General features: G+C 43.3%; 1 pseudogene; it reads left to right on the forward strand.

Moving 5' to 3' along the window:
• Positions 1-479: 479 nt before the first annotated feature.
• LOC133895524 (myb family transcription factor PHL7-like) lies at positions 480-13,726 on the forward strand (annotated as a pseudogene).
• Positions 13,727-18,318: the final 4,592 nt, after the last annotated feature.

An 18,318-nucleotide genomic window follows, 5' to 3' on the forward strand; every position in this document is an offset into this window, starting at 1 on the left:
TCTCCTAATTCATGTATCTAAAGCCAACGGTTAGCCAAACGTCCACACTGATAACTTCAGCTCCAATGATAAATATGCTCCACTATGAACATGTAGAGCAAATCTAGAGCGCTCTAACAAACAGTTCCGAAGTCAAACTAGGTAGCTGTGGTACGACGACACGTGGCAAGCAAAGGCCAGCTAAAGAGTATCCAATTTCTTTCAAACTGAAAAAAATGTCCGTAACTGTATGTACTGCCCGCTGGCAGCTCCTGCTGCCCGTGGTAGATAGAGAGGAAACATGAACGCGACCCAGCTGTAGTTAGAGAGAGTTCTCTCCTGGTCCTGGAGTTTAAGGCTGAATGAAGCCTGAGCAGCAGCATTTCGTGGTTTCACATTTGCTTCCCTTTCTTAAACTTCAGTGTCTCTAACTCCACGTGGGTGCCAACCATGGTGGGGCCCACACTACCTTCCCCCTCCCCTCCCCTCCTCTCGACCGTTTGGGCCCGGACCAATCGAGAAAAGGGCCTCCTGACCCCGTCTCCCCCCTCTTCGTCCTCCGCCTAGAGAGAGAAAGAGGAGAGAGAGAGAAACAGAGCGCCCGGCGGCGAGCAGCCTCCACTACGGTTCCCTCTCCTCTCGTCGGACCACGCCGCTCCTGGTTAGTACTCTCCACTCCTCTACGCTACCCCTCCCCCTTCCTGTCCCTCTTCACCCGGCCCTTTCCGCACTGCGGCGGATTAACCCGCCCACAGGGTTTAGGTTTCTTGGTGAGCCCGAGCGTGCGCGTTGCTGGGACGGTCGATTGGGTCTGGCTGGCTCTAATTTCTTCCTCGTCCAATCTAGCGCGTGAGCTTGCGTGCGCCAAGGGATTCGGCGGGGTTCCGTCCCTTGCTCGCGCGGGGTCGCGCCTTCAACAAATGGGCTCGCTTTGTGGAATCCCCTCCACACTTCTTCCTTGCTATCTAGCCATATCCAAACTGAAGAAATGGGCTCGAAATTTTGGTTGTCAAGCTGCTCTATTAATATCGCCTCAATCTGTCATCTTGCCGTCCGTTGATGAATATAGCGCTCTCACCTGGTGTAGCAAGCAGATTGATTCTTGTATAGCCTAATAGCCTATGTTGTAGGCTTGTAGCAGATGCAAGATGGTAGGTAGTATTTTGAATGGCTCAAATCTTGCCATATTTTTTCATGAGTGTAGCCACAGAGCCACCTTGTCATGTAAAATAGATTTTTGTATCAAAGACCTACGGCATAAATGATAGATTTATATTTTTGATAATGTTTACAAGTTGGTAAGTCGAGTCTAGTCGCCTTGGCACCGACTAGCCGCCTAGACAGATGAGCAGACCCAACTGGTCGGTGACAAATTGGTCAACTATGTAGTCTAGTCGTCCAGGCAATCAGGCATACAATGTACCACTATTACTATATTAGTAATTAGTAATATACTACTACATGACTAGGAGAACACAAGTGCACAATTAAACAAATTGATCAGGTTGCAGGTTGGTCACTTATCGAGACTTGTTGCTGAGTTTCTTTTCTTACTTGTCAAGTTCACAATTAAATAAATCGGGAAATGGAAAGCAAGCAAGTAGCAACAACCTGCAACATAAATAACAAAGAAGTAAATAGCTGTACAATTAAACATGTAAAGTAGGTTTTAGAGGTAAAATAAGGTAAATAGCACAGGAAAAATATGAAGAAAGGCAACAGATAAATAAACCATTTGGCATTTAGCAACCATTAAAAAGTAAGCAAGCATAGTGGCCAGCCAGCCACACAGGAAAGCACCAAACAAGAGTGCTGCCCGTTAAAGTACATGATTAACTAAACAAGTTCTCAAATAGAAAGGAACAAAGTCTGGGAGTTGTAAAATAACTAAGACATCAGAAGCTGAAAAGCCCAACACATCAATTTCATATCAGCATTCAGCCATCCAAAGCAACATCCAATTGGAAGCCCCCTCCCACTTCAGAAAAGTGGGATCCTTGCTGCATCTCCAAAGCACAGGAAAGCTGATCCTTGCTGCATCTCCACCAGGATCTTCATCCTCCATTTCTTCATCTTCATTGTGTGGCTGCAGAAAAGTGGGATCACCATCATTTCGCAAAGCATGTGCACTGATATCTTCAATTTCTTCGTCTTGAAGGATATCTTCATTTGCAGCTGCAGAAGGCTTGCTTGCATAAGCGATTTGTGTGTCTTTAGGCTGGCTGGCAGACTTGATAGCATCACCACGAGCTGCCCTAGGAAAGTTACGACCTTTCAAACCTTGAGATGCACCACTAGCTTGATCAACCAAACCCCAAGTTAGATTGCTATTGGCATCAGCTGCATGGCCTTAATGAACTGGTTCACAATTGATGCCAGCCCACTCATTCTCCCACTGAAATTCTCTAGGATCAATGGATTATATTTCTTTCTTTTAGAACCTTGCTCACACAGCTTTTGAAACCTACTTGTCATCTTCTGGTTGTAGCTAACGACCACCAACTTGTTCAACCTCCTGTGCTCTAACCGGTTCCTCCTTTTGGTATGGATCTGCAAAGAAAAACAAATGCAAATTCACATGTCAAAAGTGGCTGCAAGTAAAATAATGCTCCAATCTGATAATGATTACATGAGCAAGTGCGCTCCAATTGCGCTCACATCCGGATGCCGAACAGCAAAGACTAATGATTCGTTTTGCTAAACTTTGGAGCTCATATGCGAGGCCACCATATGCACTCCACCAAAGAACTACAAAACATAGTGATTGTCACATAGAGAACAAAGAAAAGAAATTGCTGAAGGTAACATACTTAGTTATTTATACTTACTAGGATTCTTTCTATCTCTGTCTTTTATTGCCAATTCCTTTGAGAAGCAATCATCTTCTGACCTCTCATAATCATCATCTTGCTTACTTATCTTGCTGTTTATCATCATCAGTCACCATCTTCCATAGCACATCATTGAACATTGACCTTAGCCTTGAAGGTTGTCTTTTGTTGTTCTCCCTTATGGCAAAAAAACTTTCCTGGATTCAAGAATAGTGCTGCCCCATATAACTTTTGCTCCATTTGGTTGTCCCACCTCTTGTCAAAGTGGCCTAGCACATCTTTGAGTAATTCTGGTTTATATTTTAAAGATTCCTTGATGCTGTTCTTTGCTGTATCCATAGCTGCACTGATCTCAGCAACTGCTTGTGTTTCAATGTCCTCCAGCATCCAATCCAAGCATAAAATCTGCACACCCTCTTTGCATTATAAATGCAAATGTTGAATTTCTTTATCTTCCCAATGTCCTCCAGCATCAAATCCAAGCAGTGGGCAGCACAAGGGGGCCAAAACAAAGTTGGGATCCTCTCCATTAAATTCTGCCCTCTGCCTTGTATTTAGATCCATTATCTTTGACGATCTGGACCACATATTCCTTCCCAACCTTTGTTTCTCCAACAAGTTTGCTAACATATGTGCATCAGCTATTTCACTTGAAGCATCCACCGATCCTAGGAAGAAGTTTCCTGCTGGACTATTGACAAGAAAGTTGATCAGATGATGGCGTCTAGTGTCAGTCCACCCATCGGACTTGATTGTGCAACCATATTCCTTCCAAGACTGCACATGCTTAGCTCGCAATTCCATTGTCTTGTTCACTGCCCTATGGCTCCTATCAAGCAATGGATTCCTTATTTCATGATAAGAAGGTGACTGGTAACCAGGACCATATTGCTCTATGGACTCAAGCATGATCTCCCAGCTTCTTTAATTAATGGCATTGAATCGCATGCCATTCTCATAGAAGAAATCAACAGCATGATCATCAACAATCTGTTTGGCTTTACTCTTCTTTGTGCATTGCTCAATAGTAGGTTGAGAACTCTTGGATCTATGCCTATCAGCAACAACTTCTTCTGGTTTCTTTTGCAGCATGGAAACCGCTGACTTGGTGTACTTCTGTGGTGGATCAGTAACTACAAAAGAAGTAATCAAGGCTTGAACTTTCCTTTTTGCAGCCTTTGCAGTTGTCACAGAATTCGGTACAACTACTATGCTGTCGGCTTTAGCCATAGCAGCACCACCATCAACTTCACCTTCACCTTCTTCATCCTCTCCCCCTTCCAAGTCCACAGGAAGGGGAGTCCTTGAATTTTTTATCAAGTAGGCCTGCATCTCTTTCCCAACTACTGCAGCTGCTTTTGGACATTTCTCTGCATCTCCATAACCACCAGCAAGGTGCTGCTTGAATCTTCTAATTCCTGCATGGACTTGTTTTTTGCAGAATATGCATTGTACCAAATCCTTCTTCCCTAATTCTGGCCAGAATCCATATTTCCATCCCGGGTCTTGAGATTTAGCCTTTTTCTTTGGATCCCTAGCTAGGGCTTTTTCAACTAGGGATGCAGCAACATCTGGGGCATCAGCAGCAGCTGCAACTTGTTCCACTTCCACCATGGTACCTCTTGGAAGTGTACCTACAGCCCACAACACATCACAAATATACATATACACATCAGTACATGTCATGAACACCTACAATTAGCAGTCTAGCAGAGCACATACACATGGCATCAAGTAGCAGAGCATGGCATCAAGATCAAGTAGCAGAGGCACTAGGCAGAGCACAAATGTAGATTGAGCCGAGCACTAGCAAGTAACAATCTAGCAGAGCACAATAGCACATCACATCACTGAAGCATGAAGCATAGCAAGTCAGCCAGTAGCACTAGAAGAAGCAGAGCAAAGCAGTGTAGCACTAGAACTCTAGAAGAAGCAGAGCAAGTAGCAAAGCACAATAGGCAATAGCACATATGAGCAATTAATGAACTGAACATACACTAGCAGAGCAATTAGTAGAGGAGGACTGGCAGTGGTACACTCACTGCCAGAAGAGGAGGAAGATCGACTCAGGAGTCTTGCCGGCGGTGGCAGCTGCAGAGAACAGATCAGCGGCAGCAGCAGCAGAGTACACTGCAGAGGGCAATTGGCAACTCGGCAGAGGCAGACGTCGCACCAGAAGCTGGAGACAAGGGCAGCGGCGACCCGGCCACTGGTCTGCTACAGGCGGCAGAAGGAAAATTTTGGGGGCTAGGGTAAGAGAGGGAGCTACAATATATATGCTACTCCTAGGCTCAAAGCCTCGAACCCACCGTACTGGGCTGAAAGCATGAAATTCCCAAGCATAATTCATGTTGTCTGCGCCTAGATTGGACGACTAATCGTGATTAACCGTCGACTAGCTGGACGACCAGTCGACTAGGCGATCCAGTTGAGTCGCTGCACCGAGTTGGAGCCCACTCACTGACTGGACGAGTAATTGCCGACTAAACGCGATTAGTCGGACAACTTAACAACATTGATTTTTGGTGCCACACACATTTATTTGAATATGGTTAGCAAAAGACACGTGCAGCTTCATGTGGAACTGAACTGGTGAAGGGCCAAATGATAAGATGCTGTAAAATTGTTTTCGGTGCCTAGAATATATTTCGGTAGCTAACCAGCTATGCTTGCGAACCATAACTCATGCGATGCAAATGTCATTTCCAATTTCTGTTTCTTTTAATCGTGATATGGCATATTTTTTCTTTTCTTAAATAACAATGTAATACCTGGATTACTCATTTCCTGTATTTTCAGGTGATGAGCAAGTGCAATGTACCAGCCAAATCCAGTTTCTAGCATCCGTATGACTCAAGGCAGTCCTGTGACTAATGAAGAAATGGAGTTAGGGGGCGGTAGTATGGTGCCTCACAATGGGGGGAACAATAACCCTAACATGGCAGCAAGACAACGGTTACGTTGGACAAATGAGCTACATGACCGGTTTGTGGAGGCTGTTACTCAACTTGGTGGACCAGACAGTATGTCCTTAGTGCTTCAACTTGTATTTAATCCCCTTTTCCTTTTTAGTTTTCTACTCTGCTATGTGCCACTCGTTAATCATTATCTTCTAAGGCTTATTAATAAGAATTTTATCTTTCTATTGATTGATCTCCTTGCGCCTGTTCTATGGCGTGGAACTGTACATACAACATCTTGGCAAAAAAAAAAAAAGACAATAGAACTGTACATAATGTTTGGTTTTACATAAGGTTTAGATCATATAAGTTCTTATTTATGTCGTGTTGTCTTTTGTATGAATGTTAAGCCAGGTTGTATAGAAAATGCATTTAGCTTTAGAAAGCTAAAGCTAGTGATGTTTTTAACTTTTAGTGTCAAGCCAATGTTGTCTTGTAAGGGAGTGATATTTCTCTTAGACATGGTGTTCGCACCAGTGACAGAATATTGAGTAGTCGATACCAATGTTTCAAAAATTGCTAGGCACTATGTGGACGGCAGTGCTGCCTAGGTGGCCGAACAGGGCCCAGGCGGCAGGGCTGCTACTAGGAGACACATTGCATAGTTTCCATGTTCTTTTCATGAAATGCCATGTTAAAAACTGCAAATTGGGCATGCTAAAAATGTAAATTGGGCATGTACATGTATTAATGACCAATGAGTAAGGAATATTGCGTTAGCTAGTAGTTAATTAGTTTATTTCCTTTAAATTAGAGATTGTTGCTTAGGCGCCAAGTAGACCATCCCTATAAAAGGGTTGGCTGTGTAACATCAAAGGCAAGCAAGAAGAAACCCTAAAGAGCAGTCAGAGCCTTCGAGAGGGGGGCGACTAGCCAGTTTCTTTCTGCTATTCCATCTACCCTAATCAATCCTTATCATTTGGTATCAGAGACCTTTGATTCTGCGCTTGCTCGCCCACTAGAACTTCTGTAACCGCTAGCCACAAATTTTCCCATCAGTCATAGACAATTCCCAACACCCATGGCCATAGCCTCCGCAGGAGTGCACTGGATCCGCATCCCGGAGTTCGACAGGAATAAGATTCGTTGCCATGGTTGAACCGATGCAATCAATTCTTCCATGCCCGCCAAACTCTCGAGGAGAAGATATGGCTAGCCACATTCAAATTGATGGGCATAGCATATCAATGGTATTGCAATATCGAATGGAATCGCGACATGCTGACTTGGACGCAATTCGCTGACGGTTTGGGCTGTAAGAGGTGGCACCGCCTACAGTTGCTCCTATGCCAGCAAAAACACTAGTCACGACAGCCTCATCGACGACATCGGCATCGTCTACAACCGTTGCAGCACCACCACAGGCACTGGTCACAACTTCTTCACCGATCGTCGCCCCAACCCTGACATTGACACTGGTCTCAGAGTGTTCGCCAGTAACGGCGCCATCTTCCCCGCCGCCACCACCATCGCTATCTCATCTTTTCGCGCACCAGTTCGTGCCGCTCGTTCCTGTCTCAACAGCGGCCATTGACATGGAGACACCACCGGCGGCAGCCGAACCCCTGATGTTGCTGGCTGTGTCGCCAGCATCATCGTCTCCGTCATAGTCTGTGTCGCCAGATGACTCTCGAGCTTCTTCGCCTCCCTCGCAGCAGCCGTTGACGCCATCGACTACACCCCAGCAACCACTAGAAGCTAGCAGCTCCGCCGGTTTCTCCTCCCTCCGTGCATCGACTGTCGCATGGGGTGGTGCGTTCGTCGTCCGTGTCTACCACACTGTCTTCGTCCTCTTTGCTGCTTCCACCCTGGCATCCTCGCTATGTAGGACCACTGTTGCATGCAGGTCGCCAGCCGTGCCTCCATGTTCGGTGTCGCGCGTGGCACCAAACGCAGTCACGTCATTACCGACCTCCTCGCGCATCGTCGTGCGGGTTGTGGAAGCTGCGTGCCTAGCCGTCGAGGCTCACCATTCATCGGGGATCACGTGCAGATTCCACGCATGGCTCATCGCTTGGGTCGAGTGGTTCCACGCAGTCATGGGCTAATAACAGCCCCATCACCACCACCATTTATGGTCGCCACCGCATCCATGACCGCTCATCGAGGGCCTGTTGTCCACACATGTGGACCACAATCGGGGTGGATATGGCGAGACCTACCATCTCTGTTGCTGCATTTGCCTCCGCGCACCAGCGAGACGCCGACTTTGCTGCCGGACTCCCGCACATCGTCGCTGCTTGGGGCTGCCTTCCAGCCAGCTGCGCCCGCTTGCAACTCAGTGGCCAACACTTCGGCGACCCCATAGTAAAGGGGTGCTATCGCGCACTAACCGTTGTAAGCCGTGTCGTTCCCTTTGTCGTCGCATGTGGCATGGAATGCCGCCGTGTTGCCGTAGGTCTCTGCGAGCTTCATCAAGTGCCATGCTAGTTGCCTCTCCATCCTCACCGCCACGTCGCCGAATTCCGGTGGCCTCCCTCTACTGGTACTGCACCCTCCACAGAGCATAGATGGTGCTCGCTTTCTTCAACGCCGAGTGCAAGAGCAACATCATCGTACAACACCCCATCGTCATCCCCCTCTGCATTGTTGCTCGGCACGTTGTCCAAGGCCAACGTGTTTGGGTTCGGCGACAACACGACTTCTGGTGGTTCCTCACATGCGCGTGTGCTGGTGTGTCACGTGTGCTGCTCAACTGGGAATGACAGCAAGTACTTCAACCAATGGCCAAGTCACGCCGGCCTCTTTGGTCATTGCGCGCGGTACCAATCGGTAACGTGTCACCGTCGGTCCCCACCACATCTACGGCGAAGGCAAGCATGCGACAAATAGGTGGGCGGCTGTTTCTGTCGGTGGCAAGCCAAACATGCATGTACTGGTATGTGTCCACATATATGGAGGGGCAATGGACTCGACTTCATCCTTCCCAGCCATGGCATCTTCAAGAACTACAAGACCATTGTCCCTCCGTTGCTATGGGGCAACCTTAGGCTGTCGATATGGCATGGGCTTCGGGGAGTGGTGTAGTGTTGTGGCATGGGCCTTGGCCTAACATCAGTCGGCAAGAAATCACATGAGATTAGATTAGTATTACTAGGTTGGTTTGTTAGGAAAGAGATAAGTTAGATTGATTCGGTTAGTGTCAATTAGTTTATTTCCTTTAAATTAGAGATTGTTGCTTAGGCGCCAAGTAGACCATCCCTATAAAAGGGTTGGCCATGTAACATCAAAGGCAAGTAGGAAGAAACCCTAAAGAGCAGTCAGACCCTCCGAGAGGAGGGCGACTAGCCGGTCTCTTTCTGCTATTCCATCTACCATACTCAATCCATATCATTTGGTATCATAGACCTTTTGATCCTGCACCTACTCTTCAATCCACTATTGCTGCTATCCTGTGCGATACTGCAGCATCACGCTACTGTAGCGCCACACCATCGCTGCTGCTGTTCGCCCTGATCTGTTTAGCCCTTGTTTTTCCACTCACACGCCATGGATCATGCCACTAAGGAGTTTAAGCCAGAAGATGTTCCTCTTGCTTGTCTTGCGCCTTGCCTCCACAAGCTACACTATATTGAATTTCCTATGCAGCACTATGTCGATTGGTCCTTCATCGAGGAACAGACGGTGGAAGACACAATGGACCTCAACCTCGATGACTTTTTCTCCCGCGAGGAGCAAACGGTGGAGGACGGCGCCTACGACGTCCAACCTTGTGAAGCTACCTTCCAAACCACCAGCACAACCATGGTGGAAGGACTCATCGCTCAACCTGTCTTTGCCAGCGCAGCCATGCTGGAAGCTCCCGTCGCTCCACCTGCTACGACTTTTTCCAAGGAGGATCTACAGGAGGTTGCCACCATGGAGCAGATCGACGTTCCTGCGTTTGCTGCTAACATCTCCATCAACACGGCTGCCTTCCCGGAGATCCGTGAAGAGGTTGCCACGTACAAGGTTCCAGCTCAGAATCTGCACAGGACTAGCCTCGCGCCCATTCAGATTCAACACGGTCTTCAGCCTTGGCCTCCGCCTAGCAGCGTGTTACTGTAGCGCCGAGATAGAGATAGGACTAGGGAGCATATTAAATTTGTTAGTTAGGGCTGGCTCCTATATAAAGGAGGGCGTATCACCCATTGTAATCAAGCAAGAAAAAACCCTAAAGAGCAGTCAGAGCCTCCGAGAGGAGGGTGACTAGCCGGTTTCTTCATACTATTCCATCTACCCTAATCAATCCATATCAACTTCATAGATTATATAGTATGGTTAAGACTTGTGAGTTGCATCATACTTATTTTCCAAGTGAGCAAATATTCGTGATCCATCTTCCTCTATCTCCGATTCTTTCTTCGTGGGTGCATGATAAAGTTTATCAACCAGTTAAACTAACCAATCAACAACCTACAGTATTAAGTTAGTAAGTAGCAAAACAAATATGGTAACAGCACAATAGTCCACAAGCTAATTATAACAGTAGCACATTAATGCACAGAGCAACAGTCCACATGCTCCACGAATCATATGGTTCATTGTCCATAATAAATTCCACTATAAGTCCATACTAACTAAGACTGTAACAGTAGTTCACATACTTATGCCACTTTACTCTACACCCCACTGTACCCTTCAATTCACTAATTTACTTAAGCACTTAACAATAGTTCACCCCACTACCCACTGTTAAACTGGAACTCAAACACTTGAGAGTACCGCTTTGTTTCCTCTTAGAATGTGTAGATGTGCTATTGATATTCTTGTTTGCATTCCTAGGGTCCAAAATTTTCATGATACTTTTGTTTGATAGAATGATAGCTAAATGTACCAGGTTCGAACTTTGTACACACTACTTTATCAATTCTTAATGTAATCGAACCACTTCTTTCAAGGACTTGCATAAATTCTAGCCTTCTAGGTAGGTTTTTATGTTTATTTACAGTTCTTTAAATGTGACAGGAGCCACTCCAAAGGGAGTTCTTAGAATTATGGGTGTGCCAGGACTTACAATATACCATGTGAAAAGTCACTTGCAGGTAATTGTTATTTTTGTCAAAATGACCCTATACCATTTCAATTCCTTATAACTTTTCTTCCTAATCATTTCCTTTTTTATTACTTTATTTAGAAATACCGTCTTGCGAAGTACATTCCAGACCCTTCAGCTGATGGTAGGTGACCTTTGTCATGTTCTTATACTTGCATCTACATTTAAGGAAGAATATTGCTCTGCAATTTTTTTCGTTCATCTAATCATATCCATCATGTAGACAACAAAGCTGAAAAGAAAGATTCAGGGGATTTGCTGGCAGCACTTGAAGGTTCTTCGTAAGTGTAAATGGTTCTACTTTCTTTGAGTTTTCATAAAAGAAAAGTCTGCTTCGCATGTAGTTAAAAAAAATGAAAAGGAAGTGGCTGAAGTCTAATCCCAGTTTGATGATTATATGATATTTATAACATTATCAAAATTCTTGATGGTATGGGCAGGAAACACCACACAATAACGCTGGATTTTGTATTAGTTAAGGAAACAGATGCGGTTTCAACTTTCAAGCTGCTTCTGTGTTGATTTTGTTGCGTTTTTTATGTTTCAAGAAGAAATTTTACATCGTTACCTAGTTGGTATATATTTACTAGACGGTTCAATCAGTACACATGCTGACCTGAATTTCCATGACTGAAAGCAATGATTTCTTACTACCAACTGAGGGTATCCATTATGTCTATTGGCATGCAGCACCACAGTTGCATATATGTTGGGAGGTTTGGAAAGTTAAAACTGCAGTTAAAAAGTAAACTGATTTGTGCGCAAGCCATTTGATTCTTTTAGCCACATGTGCCTTGTTATTGTTCACTTCACCAATCACCACATAAATAGTATGATCTTTCAGTTGGTTTTTACTAGTTCACTTTTCTAATCTTTTTGGGGAAAATAGATTGTCTGTTTCACTTTTATTAAATGGAAATATCTATTATTCCACTGGTTTCTGTCAGTTCTTTTCCTTAGACTGGTTTCTGTCTGTTCATTGCTTACACATTTTTTGGTTTCATCGTGAATATTTTTACCATTTTGTTTTATATTACAGTGGGATGCAGATATCTGAAGCTTTGAAGCTGCAGATGGAGGTCCAGAAGCGGTTGCATGAACAATTAGAGGTAAGCTAATGCTGCTACAGTTATCTTTGGAGCACAGTAGGTGATATAATACTCATTGCTATTGATATTTCAAGTCCTTTCTTTCCTTTCCTTTTCCTTTGTGATCAACCAAACAAGAAATAAATTGTGGAAAACTATCCCATGAAGGATCTCATGTCATACTTGGAGAATTGGGAGTGTAAAAACACTAAAACAGGACAACATATGATTGGCCTGGTACACTTAAATGTGCCAAGATAAACTTCATATCAGAACATCATTTCATTAGTTCAACAAAAATGCTGTATTAATTGTATTGAATTGGTTCATTCTATGCGAGATCTTCGAGTTAAATTCATATAGAAATTAATTATTTTCACTGATGGATATTTGACGGAATGAGTGTTTTTTTTTAATAAAAGAGGTTCAATTTGTGTTGGAACATTTCATTAGATTCATTGATTGCCTTAAAATAATCTAATGTTATGATTGTGTTATTAGCAATTCTATGAAATACGATTATATCTGCATATGCATGTTCATAGTTTTTTGGGGACAAGGACAAATGCATTTCAAATCCAATATTTTTGCTGTCTCAAACTCAATATTAACCCATTGATTAACATCTGACTTAGAATGTTGATAAGTTATTGCCTCGATGGCTAGAAAGCTATCATAACCTTTTTTAGTATGAAGCTCGTTCTATTATATTTATGCTGTCCATGCACCATGTTCCAAGTACGATATAGGTGATGAACTAACAAGGCTATAGGTATAACAATTTTTGGTTGTTTGGATGCTGAAAATTGATAAAATCACACAGAATTATGCAAGCAGATCAGGCTACCCTTTTATTCTAGAAATAACTTTACTCTTTTGACACTTAGTTGATTTGCAAGCAACTAGATATCAGAAAAAAACTTGTTTGTATTAACTATGTGGGAACTGGTATAAACAATGAGCATTAAGTCTATTTGGTTCTCGGAGTGCAGACAAGCACTAATTTTATATATACACAATAAACTTTGGTAATATGCACAATTGTCTTAACTGACACAGCTGTAGTCTAAACTTCTAATAAGAAACATCATGCAATCTTAGCTGACAAACATCCCCTGCAGGTACAAAGGCAGCTGCAGCTGCGAATTGAGGCACAGGGCAAGTATCTCCAGAAGATCATGGAAGAGCAACAGCGTATCACTGGTGCGGGAGCTTCCAGAGCCACTTCAAGTGAACAATTGCCCGATTCTGAGAGAACCCACCCGTCAACACCTGTGCCAACATCCGAATCACCACTTCAGGCTGTACCGTTCAGCAAGGACAATGGAAACCGTGTTGAGCCCACGAAGAGTGCCTCACACGATGATCCTCTTCCTCTTCCTCACAGTGAACCGCTAACCCCCGACTCCAACTCTCAGTCCAAAGCATGAGCGCCCAGTCAATAGGCAGAGGGGCAGCGGCGCCAGTGATGGTACCGCATTTGCTGATGGCGACTTTGCCCTTCCACACATCTTTGAGTCAAGCACAAGCTCAGAGTTCCAACAATGTTCGCCATTAACCTCTGGTGCTGTGACCATCGCCCTACCAAAGCTAATTTCCTGGTGCAGTATATGATATGGCTTTCAAATGTAGCCGCTGGTAGATTTTGGCTTCTTGACAGAAATACCATTGTTAGACAAAAGTTTAGGGGTTCGAAGGAGATTGGTTACACATGACACGGATGGTAGCTGTAATTCCGTAGTATAATTGTTAGATGTCAACATGCGGATTTGTAATGTATCTTTTAGAATGGGTTTTGTAATATTCCATGGCTGTTTATGGTTTTTGACGTCACTAGAGATAATTGCGAAGCCAATCCCTCCGACTCGTGGTCTAGCAATTATATCACATGACTTCACGTTACGGTTATATACTCTTGGTGGCTCCACGTGTTAATTTAAATCCCCCTCTTTCTGTCTCCAAGATTCACTTGGCTGCTTGCAAAGTTCGTTGCCCGTTGACACTCTCGCCCACCGCTGTCATGCCGACACCTCCGGCCAGCACACTTTTTGCCTCAGCTGAAACTGTGTCCAACGCCCAAATCCTCCTTCCAAATGACAAGTTGAGCTTTGCTTCTTCACCGATGACTCGATGAAGAGGATTTCTGCTCCGTTGTCACCGGCTCGGAGTAGAAGAGCCCTGCGTCATCTTTGTTGATCTAAATAAGCACCATGAGAGAGGAGGCATTCTGCCAATTACGCCTTGGAAAATGAAAAAGATTCAGAAAACCTTCTCAGGGCATTTTTATTTGATAAAAAATATTTCACAACTTTGGTAAACCTTTAGCTTACTTAGGTTGTACATTGTCCAAAATCTAGATCAGGGAAAGGCTTTAGAAAATTTCTGGAGAATTGATGAAGTTCTACATTACTTTTGAACTGATAAAAAGTACACATTTAATTTCTTTTGATTACATATTTTTTATAGAATTTATTACTAATGCAGTATTTTTCACGGGATATGGACCGTTGTCAAAATACTTCTATGACGTTTTAAAACCAAAAAAATGATCAAAAACATCACGAAAATAGATCATTCTTGCCTACTATATCAGCCAAAACATTCCCAAGTGTTAGAAGTATACAATCTTATCCTTTATGTATTTATAACTAGAGTTATTTACGTATTTATTATTAGAGTTATTTTCGTGTACTCTATTATTGTCCCATCGAGACCCATTGAGCCAAACTAGATTTTTTTTTGCATGGAGTGTGTTTATTCTACTGCACCTCGCTACCCCCCAAGAGGAGCGGACTCCAACTAGGGGGGGGGGGGGGGCATGTCGTTCTCTGTCCGTTGGATCGCGTCTCATCACCGACGCTTCCAACGGAGGCTGCCTTTTTAAGTTTTGTCTTCGGCTTGTCGTCCAGAGCCGATCTGATTTGCCCCCAGGCTCATCTTGTCTTTGATTGTTCTCTCTATTGGCTACATCAGCTTATCTTGTCATGAGGATGCCATCTTCGTCTGGTTTTATTCGCCGCCAGGGGGTCTGCACAGATCGACTTTGCACTGCTCTGCCAGGTGCCAGCTCGTTCGTCGACCATCGCAATTGATCACCCGTGCTCCGACCACCTGTGCCGCTTCCGATTCATTAATGCTATGCTCCTTCTTTTTTACTCCCTCTAATTATAAATATAGATCGTTTTAGCATTATCACCTATTCTCTAAATATAAGTCATTTTTAAACTTTTATGTATTTTTTCTCTTTTGTTCCCTTTTTATCTTTATTTAATAAATACTACCACTTTCACAAATAAATGCGTTATCTTTTTCAATGCAGAATAAATAAAGAGCAACAAGGTCATTTAATCTACTTTCTTAATCTCTGTGCACAAACCTAAAACAACTTACATTTACAATCAGAGAGAGTAGTTCATAACATGGTACTAGAGCCAAACTAGATTTTTTTTTCCGCCACAAATTGTCTTCCGCTTCTGCTATTGGGCCTTAGCTTGGCTTCTCTATTAGATAAAATTAGCTTTCGGGCTGCGTGCTGCTGCTCGCTTCTTTTGAGTCTTAAGTCTTTTGCTTCCGCTATGTCTATCGAGTTTATAATTGTTCTGAGTTTGTTGATGTTGTGTTAGTCTATATATTCTTTCATCAGTCAGTTGGTTTTTTTTGTTAATAATTTTTTTTCATTGTTATTGATGTAACTGTGCCATCTACACTATTACAAAACCAAGCTTATATGTCGGCCTATCACTGCAGTTCTTAATAGGCCAATAGTGATGTAGCATCACTGCCAGTTTATAAGTTGCACAAGAAGAATCAGTCATCGTGATTTATGAACTGGCAGTGATAAGTGTCATCACTGCTGATCGATGAATTGAGGTGGCAGTGATGCTCTGCTCCTCATCACTGCTGGTTTAATCTACCAACCGGCAGTGATAGTATAATAGCACTGTCGACTAGTTAAATAAGTCGGTAGTGGTGCCCTCCTTTCCTACCTTCTCCAAGCTCGAGCTAACAGACAGTTCGATCAGAACTTTCTCTCTCCCTCACAAATTCTCACATGACAGCACCCACTTCATCTATTCTCCCCCTTTTATTCTCCTACCACTCAAGCTTATTTTTGGTCAAGAAGAAAGTCTAGATAAGCTCTCTCTAGCTATCCAAATAAAATCCCTTCTTTTCTCTCCATTTGCTCATTTGCATTTTCTTCATTTTTTGGGCAAGTGAACCTTAGATTTTTCCCAAACAGCAAACAAGCTTCTAGGATCCTCTTGAGCTCAAGTAAGTTGAAAAGTTAAACCCTATATTTAAAATTTTAACTCAAAATGTTACCTTAAAAACCAAAGTTGATCTTAGAAAATTTCGCCATGATATTTAGGTATGTAGCAAGATCCAATTGTATTTTGATATTTTATTTAATTAGCAAGCTCTAATATAGAAACTTTATGCATGAGCGTATTTATTTTTCATATTTCCTTAATGAGTCATAGATAAGGGGTTGAACAATAAAGAAATGTTTTAGGGATGGAACCAACAAATACTTATCGGAAGCGGGCGTGAAAGCATGCAGAAGGCGACTCCTCCAATCCGAGCCAATTGCCGGTAGGAGATGATGATGTAATTTATTTGTCGGTGATCGCAAAATCTTCTAGATGTTATAAATTTGGATTTACAACAATGATATAATTGTAGATAGATAGAACATGGATGTACGATACGAGCTATTTGAGCACAGAGTACAAGAACGACGTGAATTGTTTCCTAGTACAAGCCACGACGCACAAGTCAAATACACAGTCTCAATACATGTGTTGTCCATACGTCGATTGTGAGAACAAGAAACAGTTTTTCACCACCCAGCAGGTACATTCCCACTTGATGCCAAGGGGCTTTATGCCTAGCTATACTCGTTGGACCGAGCACAGTGAAGCTGAGATCGCACAGAAAGGACAATACATTGGTAGAGAAGACAAAGACTTATACACCGATATGTCGCCTGATGAATACACCAATATGCCACCTGTCGGAGATATGTTGGTCGATGATGATCTAGAGGAGATATTGGCCGACGTTGACTTCGACGCCGATGATCTGGAGCAGATGTTGTGCAATGGAAAGGGGAACTTCACCAAATAAAAGTGAGTTTCAAAAGTTCCAGCGTATGGTAGAGGACTCTAAAATACCGTTGTTCTCGAGCTGCGAGAAGGAGCACACAAAGTTGCGTACCGTGCTTTCACTACTACAATTGAAGGGAAGCAACGGGTGATCATATACAAGCTTCACATAGTTGTTACTGTTCTTGCAGAAATTGCTTCCAAAGGGAAATATATAGCCACAAAACATGTACAAGGCCAAGTAGGCTGTGTGTCCATTAGGGTTGAAGGTGTAAAAAATACATGCATATCCAAACAATTGCATGTTGTATCGCGGAGAGCATGCAGATTTGGAAGTGTGTCTCGTCTATGGTGCATCACGGTACAAGCGTGACCGTAATGATATCAATGGTGAATGAAAGAATAAAAGTCCTCCCATCAAGGTGATATGGTATTTTCCTATAGTCCCCCATTTGAAGCATTTATTTACGAACAAAAGGCATGCCGAACTGATGCGGTGGCACGCCAAGGAGCGCAAGGATGATGGAATGCTGAGACACCCCGCTGATTCTACGTAGTGGAGAAATATCGATAGAAAATACAAGGAGCCCTTTGTAGAAGATGTGAGGAATATAAGATTTGGGTTGATTACGGATGGGATGAATTCATTCGACAACATGAGTAGTAGTCATAGCACTTGGCTTGTGACTCTATGTATCTACAACCTTCCTCCTTAGTTGTGTATAGAGCAGAACTATATTATGATGCCAGTGCTGATACCAGGGCTGAGACAACCAGGCAACAATATTGATGTCTACCTGAAACCGTTAATAAAAGATCTTATAATACTGTGGAATGATGGTGTGTAGGTATGGGATGCATACAAACCAAAGAACTTCACCCTACGCGCAATGCTGTTCATAACAATCTAGGATTGGCCAGCCCTTGGCAACCTATCGGGCCAAAGTGTCAAAGGCTACTGTGCATGCGTGCATTGTTTGTATGAAACAGAGAGCTTGTGGCTGAAGAATAATCGAAAAATGGTGTACCTAGGTCATCGTAAATTTCTTCGCAAGTATCACTTGTATTGCAACAACATGAGAGTTTTTGATGGGAAAGTTGAGACTCGATCACCTCCTAAGCATTGCACTAGGAGACATGTATATGAGATGGTAAAGGGACTTAGGGTTATCCTTGGAAAGGGACATGGTAATACAGTGGTTCTGGATCTAATCTTAGAGCTCCTATGTTCAAAAATAAATCTGTTTTTTTATGATTTATCTTATTGGCCAGATTTGGTAGTTCGACACGCAATCGATGTCATGCACATTGAGAAGAATA

The sequence above is a fragment of the Phragmites australis genome, chromosome 16 (assembly GCF_958298935.1).
Source record: "Phragmites australis chromosome 16, lpPhrAust1.1, whole genome shotgun sequence".
Classification (NCBI taxonomy): Eukaryota; Viridiplantae; Streptophyta; class Magnoliopsida; order Poales; family Poaceae; genus Phragmites; species Phragmites australis.